Below are 12707 nucleotides of genomic sequence, written 5' to 3' on the forward strand. Positions count from 1 at the left end.
TCCCTTCTAAGCTGCTGACAGCTGAAGGTCACGGATGACGCTCCTTTATTTCCCAATGGCGCTGAAAGGCTGCAGATGAGGGATGCTTGTGATGTTTCAAATGCTGAAGCTTCTGAAATGCGAGAGGTCAGACTGTTTTAGAATTTGCAGTCAGTTACATGTAATGGCAAAGTAGAAAGGGGTCCATTTGTTTCGAGGATGAAAAATTGCTTTTAAAACTACTCTGTAGTTAAAGCTTGGAAAATGCAGCAAGCATTAAATTGCAGTTAAAAATAATTTTAAGTAAACTATGGATATTGGCAAAAGAAATACAAATCCATAACAGTGTAAACAACATTAGTTAATCAGGCAGAGCATACACCTTCTTCCCACTGCCGGCACTGATTAATTCTGTCATGACAAGAGAGTTGGTGTTGGTAAATGTTTTGCTTGGCAGTGCTCCTTCAAGGCCCTGCACCGATACTTTTCACTTTAATTTTCTTTGTTTGTCTAGTTTTCTGTAAAAAAAAATATTTAAGCATTAATAGGCCGAGACAACTGAATTGCTATTAGCATCTAAAATGAATTTTGTTTTCAATTAAGTTTTAACAATTTAAAGTTTTTAAAAAATTACTTTGATGATTTTATTGCCTCGTATAATTACACCAGAATTTGATTTTTGTATCTATAAAACTAACATTAGTATACATAATATATGATGAAAGAATATCAAAATTAATTGAGATACAACAGTCAAACCATTTTCGAAAAATTAAGTTCCAGGTTGGCTTAAAATGTTGTTTCAAAGAATTTATTTGTTAGTAAATTGTCTGAGGTAGGGGTCCCCAAACCCCATTTTACTCTGGGGGCTATTCCATATCACCCAGGCATCCTGGTAAAGCCCTTTCTACAAAGTAATATTGCCCTGAAAAGTCTTAAAGTGGCCACTGCATCTTGGCACTATGGCTAGAATGAGTAAGTGGCTTTAAAAAGTCCTCAAATGAATCTGTGTATTAGTTTTGGATTATGTTTACATAATTTCTGAAATTAAACTGTGATACTTTCTACTTGTAATTACATGAATTTTGTTTAGGTTCAAAACAAAGATAAGTGATATTCTAATTTAATGACTGAAGAGCAGCTACAATAAATTTTTTTTACAAATCTGTAGCTCCAACAAATAGAGGTTATCTTGAATTCACTGTCATAAATTCATAATAGTTCATTGTAAATGAAAATAAAAAGAAATTACTAGTGATGGTGGGTACAATAACACAAATCTCTTTAAAAACTAAAGGAGAGTGAGTGAATGTGTTTCAGACAAAGTGCTATATGTCTTGAATGTGAAATAAAAATAAAACAAGTTACATTCAATTTGTAAATAAATTATAAATACTGTAATTAAAAAAATGAAGATCTCAAACTAAAAAAATTTTACCTTACATTTTACCAGATTAATAACCAATAAATAATTGTTGAGAAATTACATTGTAAGCCTGGAAAGTGTAATCTTATTTAGTGAGTTGTGTTTGCAGTGTTGTCATCTTGCTTTCAGATGGATATGGTATTTCTGTCTACAGATTTCCTTTATCTTTGAATCTAGTTGAATTAAAAATATTTTGGTGTATTGTTACAAAAATATATAGGAACTAGTTTATAATGAATGACTGTGAATGATACGCATTGACCTCTTAAAGGTGTGATCAATCAATTCACAATTTTAATTTTCTTATTAATTATTCATAAGAGTTAAAAAATAAGAGTTTAATCAGTCTGTGTCTACAGTACAATACTATTTTAGGGACCAAGAAATTACATCTTATGCTCAAAGTACTAAATAAAAAATGCTAATAGAACAGATTTTATGTATACAATATTTAGAACTTTGTAATATTTTTATGATGTAAAACAGGTTACAAAATACACTGTAAACATTTGGTGTGATTTGAAACAAATCTACACGAATATTTGAATGAGAAGTGGAATGTAAAATGGAGTTATACTATACAACTTACTCACAGCATGTACATAGATGATTGTAATTGAAATTTTGAATGTGTAACGAAGGTCATAGAATAAGCTATTTCATCACAACTTCAGAAAACTCTGAAATTAGTGAATGGAAATTTTGTTCACTTGTTGGCACCATCATTGTTAGCCAAAAAGGTTCCGCCTAGGACATCTTAAGAGGTGACTTACATTATTTCTGAGGCAGCAGTGTTGCCAAGCATGCATTCAGTGCCTTTATAACTGTTACAGATATGAACATACCCACTGTGCCTTAACGTACTGCCACCCGACCAGTATTTCAGATTCTGGAATCCAGAGAATCCTCTTTCTTTCTACCTCATATACAGACTTGCCAGAAGATATCAGATTGTTTAAAGAAGTGGATATTTTTAAGTACACTGCCACCATGTTCAAATATAAATGACCTTGTAAATATATTGTTATTTATCTCTGTTAAATATTCAATCTTGTTTCACTTATGCATTACATATTAGCAGTTAAAGGCACTGTGCAGAGAAACTACAAAACTTCCAGCTGGTTGTTCTTGATTTTGATTTTGATGCTTTTATTTTTACTGATATACTTGTATGTATAAAGTGTTTGAAACTAGTGTATGTACTATTAGTAAAAGATAGTTGTGTTTGACCAAAGATATGTGATATCACCACAAAAAAAAACTCTTTGTGTAAAATAATAATTACCAGTATTCATAGATTGTAGGCTGTTGTATTTATTGGTTCGTAAATGAAATCAAAATATAGTTCTGATATGCTATATTGTACTTTTATACCCACGGAAATTTTTTGTTTGTGGAATATTGTACATTTTTTTTCCAAATAAATGGGTTGTGTTTGAATTTCTAATAAAGCTCACATTTTCAATTTTATTTTCAATTTTTTCAGTCTTATTTGTGTGGTAGTTTTATAGAAAAAAAACTGTATAGATTTGGAAACTATTACAGTAAATGCTCTTTAGTTCGGCATTCCTTGGTTTCGGCACAATCTGTAATTCAGTACTAATCAAGCCACTTGCGTTCTGATTTTTCAAGGGGTTTGGGGCATTCGTAATCCCAAAAAAAAATGAAAGTAATAGCATATTTTTACTGGCTAACAATGATTGATTGTAAGGGTGTATTATCTCTAGGGATGTGCGAGTACCCGATATTTTCAGGTACGGTTCGAATTCACAATTACCCGAACTCGGAATTGTTGTACTTGCATGGATTCGAACAGTATTACGAATACAGTGAAACCTCGTTAGTAAAATACCGGTTATTTCAAAGTTCGCGTTTATTCTAACACTTTTAATGCCCCTTCAGACTGAGATAGCATATTTAATGTCAATCAATGCGGTTAATACGAAATATTCGTTATTATGTATTTACGAAGTAACCTCACGTCCGCTCACGTAGTGTACTATTGTTTTATTGTCGGATAAACCGAGTGAAATTTTAGAACAAGAATCGCACACTTTAATCACGTGCACGCAGCTTCACTATAATTCTGTTAACGGCAAATAATTTGTACGGTAATGGTCTACTTCGAACAGCAAACATTTTACGACCACGTCTTGTTTTGTTAACAACCATATTTTTCATAGACAACGGAAAATAGTGCAGTGTTACAAACTGTAGAAAACGCACTAGAATGAATGCGGCTATTTAAAGGAAATTGCTTTTATTGAAATTAATACCTTGATTAGAAAAATATTTATTTGAAAGATAAATTTCCCATTTAAAGAATTTTACGCATTTTAAAAACAGAATACAAACAAGTAGAAGCCCACAATAACCTGAGAGTTACAATACAAAACCGTAACCACACGCCGCATGGCTCCCTTTACACCAATGAACTGCTCGCGTTAGCTGCTGCTGTTCCAACTGAATACCGCGTCCCCCGAGGTGAACATGCTGTCATACGGGACTCATGGTGCATGATGTTGGGTTGGTCACTCTGACACTTTTTTTTATCTGTTTACTTTTGTTGAACTAACCAGCGTGCTGTAAAATGGCGAAGCGTAAACGGAACGAGTTATCTTTGTCAGCAAAAATGGAAATTTTAGGTAGCATCAACAATAGCAGTAAGTCTAAAACGGAAATCGCGAAAGCCTTCAACATACCGTTGTCGACTCTCTCGACGATAGTGAGCAAGAGAGAAAAATTAGAAGCAGCGTGCGCGAGTGGTAGTTGTACAAAGGGAAAAAAACGTATGCGTGGTCCTCAACACAAGGAACTGGAAGATAAGCTACTGGAGTGGTTTCATCAGATGCGGGATGGTAACATACCCATGTCCGGGCCAATGATGCAACAAAAGGCAGATTATTTTGCACTGACACTGAAAATTGATGACTTTAAGTGCAGTAATGGATGGTTGCAGTGATTCAAGGAGCGAAATAATTTGGTTTATAAAGCTGTTTGTGGAGAGAGTGCAGCTGTGGACAAAGATGCTGCACTTGATTGGCTAGGTTCTGTGCAGCCAGTTTTGAATAAATATGCGCCATGCGACATATTTAACATGGACGAAACCGGAATTTTTTATAACTTGCTTCCAAACAAGACACGGGCCTTCAGAGGAGAATCTTGTCATGGTGGCAAACATAGCAAGGCACGAATCACTGTTTTGTTGTGCTGCAACCAGGATGGTAGCACAAAGCTGAAACCTTTAGTAATTTCAAAGTCAATGAAACCTAGATGTTTCAAGGGTATTGATACTGCTCGACTGCCCTGTGATTATGAAGCAAATGAAAATGCATGGGTAACGAGTAAATTGTTCCAGTCGTGGCTTATCCAGTTTGACAGGAAGATGGCAACTCTGAACAGAAATGTTCTTCTATTGTTAGATTGTTGTGCAGCACATACAGCTCATGGGATACAGCTGAATAATGTCACACTGATGTTCCTGCCAGCAAATACAACCAGCTTCATGCAACCACTGGACCAGGGCATCATTGCCACAGTCAAGAGGTTCTACAGGACACGTCTAGTGAAGTACCTCATTAGGCAGCTTGAGCTACAGAAGTCTTCTCAGCCAAGGTGGAATGTGTTGGATGCAATGAGGAACATTTCAATGGCTTGGGACAGTGTATCAACAGCAACAATCCAAAACTGTTTTGCCAAAAGTGGGTTTGGAAAAACAGATAAAAGTCCCGAAGATGAAAGTTCAGTCCTAGTGGAAGGCTGGGAAGAACTTCCAGCAACATGGTGCTTCTGGCAACTTCAAAGATTATGTTCATGTTGTTGATAATGTGTATACAAAAGCTGCACCACTGAATGAATGTGAAAGTGAGCTGGACAAAGTTGTTTCAGTTGTATGTGAAGATGGAGAAGAAGAAGAGAGTGATGATGTGGATGACGACGTTCACGAACTTCCAAGCAGAAATGAAGCTTCTTCAGCATTAATTGTCTTGGAAAATGTTCTGGCTGCTAGTGATGTAGACACTGATGTCTTGTCTTCCTTCGACAAACTTTGTAGTGCAGTAAAGGACATTTATGCAACTAAAAAAGTGCAGAAAAAAATCAATGAATTTTTCAAGCCTCTTTAATTCTCTATTTGACTAATTTTTGAGTAAAAAATCAATACTTGATTTTGTCGATTATTATTAATGTGAGCATATGCACCTGTTAATACAAACCTCGTTAATACAAACTGCAAAATTTTAGGTCCCTTCAGGTTTGTATTAAAGAGGTTTCACTGTATTCACAAAAGTTATAAATTAATTTAATATGGCTCAAAAATACTAGCAGAGAAAAATAAAATTAGGCTACTATTACGTAAGTATTTATAATATGATCTATCAAAGAAAGATATGTAAATTAAATAATTAACACAGTGACATTAAAAGAATTTCGAGATTTTGAGAGCTTAAACTATAATTACGAATTTCGTCGTACAGCAAACTATAAACTAAAAACAATTACATACCTACAAGAAAAAAACGTCTTGACTATTTATTGGAGAAAATTTGGTTTCGTTTGCTGAAACGTTTATAAAACTGAGATTTCCCTGTGGCGTGCAGTTTATTACGATTGAGTTGGAGAATCGAATATGTTTTGGTTTTCATATTTTAAAGTGTTAATATTAATTAAGTTTACATAATTATAAACATTTCAATCTCATTGTAATAAATAATTGTCAGTAGTTACAGTTATAAAAAAGAGAACACACATTATTTTGAAAATAATCAGTTATTTTTAATTATTCTGCGCTTAATATTCGGAATCGGATTCATATCTCAAATATGGCCAGGGATTCAAATCGGATTCGAACCGAACTGAAAATCAAGGATTCGCACATCCCTAATTATCTCAACCCCTAATTTGATTTGGAAACCTTAATCACTTCAAAAACTGCATTTGCGGTGGTTTAGAATAACTCTGGTAACACTGCTTGTGCTGCCACCTACAAAAAAGGAAAGTGAGTGCAGCACAATGCGCTTCTTTGTTCTACATAAACCACTTTCTTCCCTTGCAAGTACTGTCCGGACCAAACGTTGTGATAGCTGTTAGCGCGGGGGTGAAGGGGCAAGGCGGCGGAGGGGCAGGCGATGCGCGCGCAGGTCGGTACGTGTAGCGTTCAGCATGAAAACATTGCTACGTGACCAACTCGCAGCGCGTGTTATGAGACGTACGGAAATGGACGGACGTGGACGCTGCCGACGGCTCATAAAGTTATTCATAGTCGAGAAAGAGACATTATTGCTGAAGTAGTGAGCAATGACTTCAATGCCTCAAGGGGGAGGTTATCAATACATTGTTTATTTATACCTTTATATTTTTGTTTGGAAATTGTAATTATTCTGTAGACATTGATACTTACGATTTTGCTATTGTGAATGATATTGTATCTTTCATAATTTTGTATAGTGGCATTTTATAGTCTAATTTTGCATTTTACAGAATTATGCATTGAACCAACACCGGCGACCAGGTCAGTTTGATTTTTAAATTAAAGAGTTAATTACCCGTACAGGGTGATTTTATTTAATTTTCTTTCTACAGTATGTGGCACTTTTACCAAGAGAGTATTATATTTTCATGTAATTGATTTTTTTAAAGTTATACTGGTGACGAGGTATATTAAAAATACGTTTTTTTCCCCTGCAGAAAAAACTTCATTTGCTAAACTTATTTGCGCGTAACATATTTATTTCATTACACATTCCTTGATACCGACTCAGATCTATATTTAACCTTGTTTTTCAGCTAACAACATTTGGAGACAGATGATTATTGGATAAAATATCTGCCGAGGTGAAATTCAGACTACTGGTAACGTGTGCATTGCATTCATATGGGTTGATTACATTGCCGTTTTTGGGTTGCTAATATCAGTCACACCATCGGTTTTACATTTCTCGTTATATAGTAAACAAATTATATGGGCCTAAGGTGTCATGATAATGACAAGTGAAACTCAAAGCGTTGTGGCCTGGGGAGCGATGAGAAAGCGATACACGCATATGTTTTTGTAACAGAGACAACACGTCCGAGCCGTGCCGGGCCGTGCCGAATGTGCGCCGCGTGTGACCGGGCCGTGCCGACATTACGCGCCTACAGCACTAGGGAGTCCAGCTATCACAACGTTTGGTCCGGACAGTAGATGTGACTTGACTGTCGACAGTCTCACTGGTGTATCTAACATATCTCTCCATTCCCACATTTCAAGTTGCAGATAACCACTCGAGACATGCTCAAAAAATATTACACGTGTAAAATATTGGGCACAGCTTGGTTTATGCTTATTTTTTTACACCTGAGGAGGTCTTTTTTTTTTTTTTTTTTTTTGCAATGTGATATTATTCCTAAGGTGTATCCAGGGGCGCAACAACTAAATTTCCAAAGGGGGGGCAATATACCTTTTTATAAAGAATCATCTATCCCCCCTATTGAAGTGGGGGTCCGGGGGTCCTCCCCCGGGAAAATTTGTATTTCAAGGTGGAAAATGGTGCTATTTAAGCAGTTTTATTATCTAAAAATTGATTACACAGCACTTTCTTTGCCCCCGTTTGCCCCCACTTCAAGGTTTCAGAGGGGGGGCAAAATACCCTTGCCCCCCCCCCCCCCCCCTGTTGTTGCGCCCCTGGGTGTATCTACCAATACTAATGTATGTCTCCACAAAATATCCTTTTACTTTATTGTAAGAAGCTATGGAAAATAAACTTTGTGCTGACATTGCTAAAACTTAAGCTTTACTCTGTGATGAAAATGAGACAAAATATGCCCATCATTGATAAAAAAAAAAATCTGGACAAAATTTTCTGATAAAATTATTGTATTTTCATTACTAAAACATTTTATTTTATAGCAACAAGCCTCTCAAAATGGACTTTCGAGCTGGCCACTTGCTAATAGCTAGGCACAATTTGTAACTTAACTTTTTCTTTTAGTCAGAATTTAATGTTGTATTTGCCAATGTGCTGTTTTTTATTCAGAAGACAATTACCTACACATCTAAATATTTATTTTAATAAGAATTAGACTAACATTTTGATTACATACCTTCCAGAAATTATTTTGTGCATACATTTAGCTAAAGCTATCATCATTTTGTACTCGTACTTAGTCTTTTTTTGTGATAAAAATATTTTGAATATGTGTACCCTTCTATGGTATCTTTTGACATGTAGCTAATAAAATAAATTAAAGTTTTAACAATAAAATCACCTATTTTCTTACACTAGGCTACTGGAAATGGTCTTGGTACAAGTTGCTCATTAAAAGTTAGGAGTGACTATGTTTAAGCAATTTTTTGTGATGAGAGATGTATAGGGGTGGTTGAAACAGTGGGTGAGAGATAAGTGTTGGGAAGACCAATATGATCCTTAACTAATCTGTTACAGCAGTCAGATTCCCACAGTTACGTCCCCAGCATTAATATGATAATATATGATAATCAAAATATATTTGTGTATAAACAATATCAGCTAGGTACCCAAAAAGAAGTTTGAGTTAATCTTAATTTTAAACATTCTTAAATAAAAACTTTTGTGTGTTCTGATATTTGCTGGTGTTATTTTGAATTAAAAATTAAAATCTAAGTAACACACATAAAAATTAACTAAGGCTTGATGTCTTGTGCACATTGAGGTCATTAGAGTTGATGAGAGTTAATGAAATGAGAATGGAGCGATGATGGGATGAGCGGGTGGGGGGAATGGGAGTACTCCGAGAAAACCCATTGCCTTGGTGGGAAGTGGGTGATCTGACAACAAAGCTACAGGGGCACCCAATACTGTGATGTGCCTTTGGCTTGCCACCTTTATTTTTGTTGCGTTGGCCGGGGGTGTGCCAGTTGTCGTTAGCATGTAAAGTTGGTAGTGATTGTGGTCGCAGCTGGTAGGAGCGCGCGTGTCGTGTGCTCGGTTAGCGACTGGTAGCAGAGCGTGGTTAAACTCCACGGACCTCTGGGTTACGGGCCCAGCACGCTTCCGCCATGCCACTCTACTGTCAGTTCTCTCAACTACAGCACTACACCAGAGATGCAAAGTCACACTACCAGAATGTGCTGTATCGCGCCGACTATTGCTGCCACCCAAACAATACTGTGGCGAGCCAAAGGCACGTCTTAGTACTTCAAAGATTTTGTTTGTCTAGCTGATTTTTCTCTTGCGTGTGGAATTTTGTCAGTGTAAATTCCATATTTCTTAAGAAAATCTTGTCCGTATTATTACTGTTACTTGAAGGATATTATTATTACATGAACATCATCTCAACTTCCTCAGGTGCTTAGTGGGTCACGGTGATCCACTGTCAAGCCGGAGATCAGTGGACATCATTTTTAATATCTCCTGCAAAGGGGAACCATAAATTCAAACATTAAACCTTAAACTTAACTGTGAAAACTATGAATTTTCTGCAATTTTCACCTTTGTGTGCATTTGCACAAGTGTTGTAAGGTCGTAACCCATCTATATTAAGGAGTGCCACTAGTTTTCCCTCCACCTCATCTGTGCTCAGTCTCTGCCAATCACCCACCTAGCCATACAACTGTGCCAGCCTATGCGCAAAATTCGAAAACCATGAATTTTATCTTCATGCTTGTAACTTTGCAGAGCCGTAAATGAATACCTCATTTTATGTCAGTGTTACTCAAAGGCCATTTACGTTTGGCCGAACAGTCCCCAAACACATTGTTTCTATTGCGCATCCCCCCCCCCCCTTGTCTTCATTAACAAATGTAGCCATGAAGTTTTTTAGTAGTCTTATTACATGCCTCCTACTAAACTTACAAATTTATCCTATGGGTAGAGACAAGATTTTACTGTATTTCTGTTTCAATTTCGTTTTTAAAACAGAAGATTTCAGTATTCCTGTTTTTATTTTTATGAAAACTGTTTTGTAATACTTGTGCCACCTAAATAATAGGTACTCGTAACATTTATATGCTGCATTTTTACAATAAAATAATTTGCAATAAATTTGTTTAAAATATATACTTACACTAGCTGACTCGGCGAACTTCGTACCGCCTTAGCGTAGCAATGATGCACTACTTTATTTTGTATAGCTGACCTATCTTAGGTATGAGTACCTATTCAATTTGAACTGGAATCTATAATATCCTCCATATAAAAATGAATACATAATTCCCTGGTATCACTATAACTGAAAAGGACCTTACTAATTTAATTAAATAAAAAACAAAATATATATTGTCAAAATAGTGTTTATTCCATAGGATTCAATAATTCCACTAATGTTTTTACAAATTGCTATTGAACAACTTGGCATTTTTAAGTAAACAATGAGCTCAATACCACGCGCGCTCTATAAATCAACTAATAGTCTCTGTACCTCTCACTGCTTCTCTCTACTCTAATGCTTTTTGATAAACTATATATTTAGTTTTATGTTCTGGCGCGTAAATAAATAATGTTGATGGTTTTCCGACACGGGAACAGGCGACATATAATTGGCCATGTGAAAAACATGGATTTTCTAGGTTGATGCCACATACACTTAGCGACTGCCCTTGCGATTTATTTATTGACATTGCAAATGCAAGCCGCACTGGAAACTGTAAACGCTTAAAGCTGAATGTCATAAGGTTACTTTAAAAATATTTATATTGTACAAAGTGTTGGGTTAGTTTGGAAATAATTTTATATATGGTGGTTCAGTATTCTTAAATTTTCTAATTTTCTAATTTTTTCTTTCATAAGAACCTTCTCGTGACAATAACAAACACAACAAAAAAAGAATTAGTGAAATCGGTTCAGTCATTTACGCGTGATGGCGTGACCAAGGGAAATAGGAATTCATTATTCTTAAATTTTCTAATTTTCCGCACAATTTTCTTAATTTTTTCTTTCATAAGAACCTTCTCCTGACCATAGCAAACACAACAAAAAAAAAATTAGTGAAATCGGTCCAGCCGTTCACGCGTGATGCCGTGACCAAGGAAAACGGGTTTCATTTTTATATATATATAGATTTAGAACAATAAAAAAAAATTAGCGAGCATTTTGTGGTTTAAAAGTGATTCAATAAGAGATGCACAACAAAATAATTTAAACTAATTTTTCTAATCTACACACTTAAGTACAATTTTTGTTTTTTTCTGGAAATGACATACCTTGAATTTCAAACATTAAGATTATTTTTTTATGATTTGAATTAAGTTTTGGTTAAATGCTATGTAATTCCATGCTATAACTTGCATTTTGGTGCTATATTGTGTATTAACTTGCATTGAGGCATTTTGACAAGCTTTTCTGTGTTATTTCGGTTTTATTGCAATTCACCATATAACCTTGTGCCTACCTACAGGGTAGGTAGCTCATGGAAAGAGACAACTCATGTTCGAACCCCAGTTCGGCATCTGATTTTGTTTTTTCCTGTTTTGTCGAAATCATTCCTGGAAACAAAATACTTTAATGGTACTTGATTTCAGGACATGACGTATTACTTCTCCAATATTCCTGATTTGTGATGTGTTACCTTCTCTAATGACCTTGTATTCAAGATGTTAAGCCCAAAAAATAAAATAATAAAGGTCACAATTAAAACATCACATGCCTACATCCATGCCCTGCTAGAGATTCAAACTCAAAACTACTTGCATATATGTCAGCATGTCAACCACCTACACTACTTATTTTTATTACCAAAAAAACTAACTTCACTGTTTTTTAATGACTTATTTTTGATAAATTTTGCATACAATTAACATTTTACCATGTTTTGTTACTCTGTGAAACAATTGTGACTAATTAATAAAACTAATCAGTTACACTCTTGGTTTACCCAGTCCCTGTAAATCAACAGTATTATTGATGTATTCATTCCCAAAAAAAAATAATCACCAGCGATATCACAGGGAAAGTTTTTATAATCAACAGTTACTTTTTATTTTATTTCAGGCAGCTAATTCAATTTTTACTATGCTTTAAGTTTAAAGAATTTAAAATAAAAAATTAAGATAAAATATTTTTATGGCCTAAAATATCTTGAAACCAAGATTGTAACTTTCTGTTTTTATTTTTCTCCCCCTTATTTTGATACAATATTTCAGACAAGCCTTGAGTGTGACTTCAACCCAGCCAGAATGCCTCCAAGAGCGCTACGGAGAACTTTTTTTTCTGAGAGTGTAAACTATTGGCAGTGGTGACCCTGAACTTTGCGGGGCCCTGACCTTTATTCTTTCATGGAGGCCCCTTACCAGGAAAATTTGAAAAAAATAACTCTTTCAAACAAGATTTACGCCAACTTCAAACTTAAA

This window comes from Bacillus rossius, chromosome 1 (assembly GCF_032445375.1).
Source record: "Bacillus rossius redtenbacheri isolate Brsri chromosome 1, Brsri_v3, whole genome shotgun sequence".
Lineage (NCBI taxonomy): Eukaryota > Metazoa > Arthropoda > Insecta > Phasmatodea > Bacillidae > Bacillus > Bacillus rossius.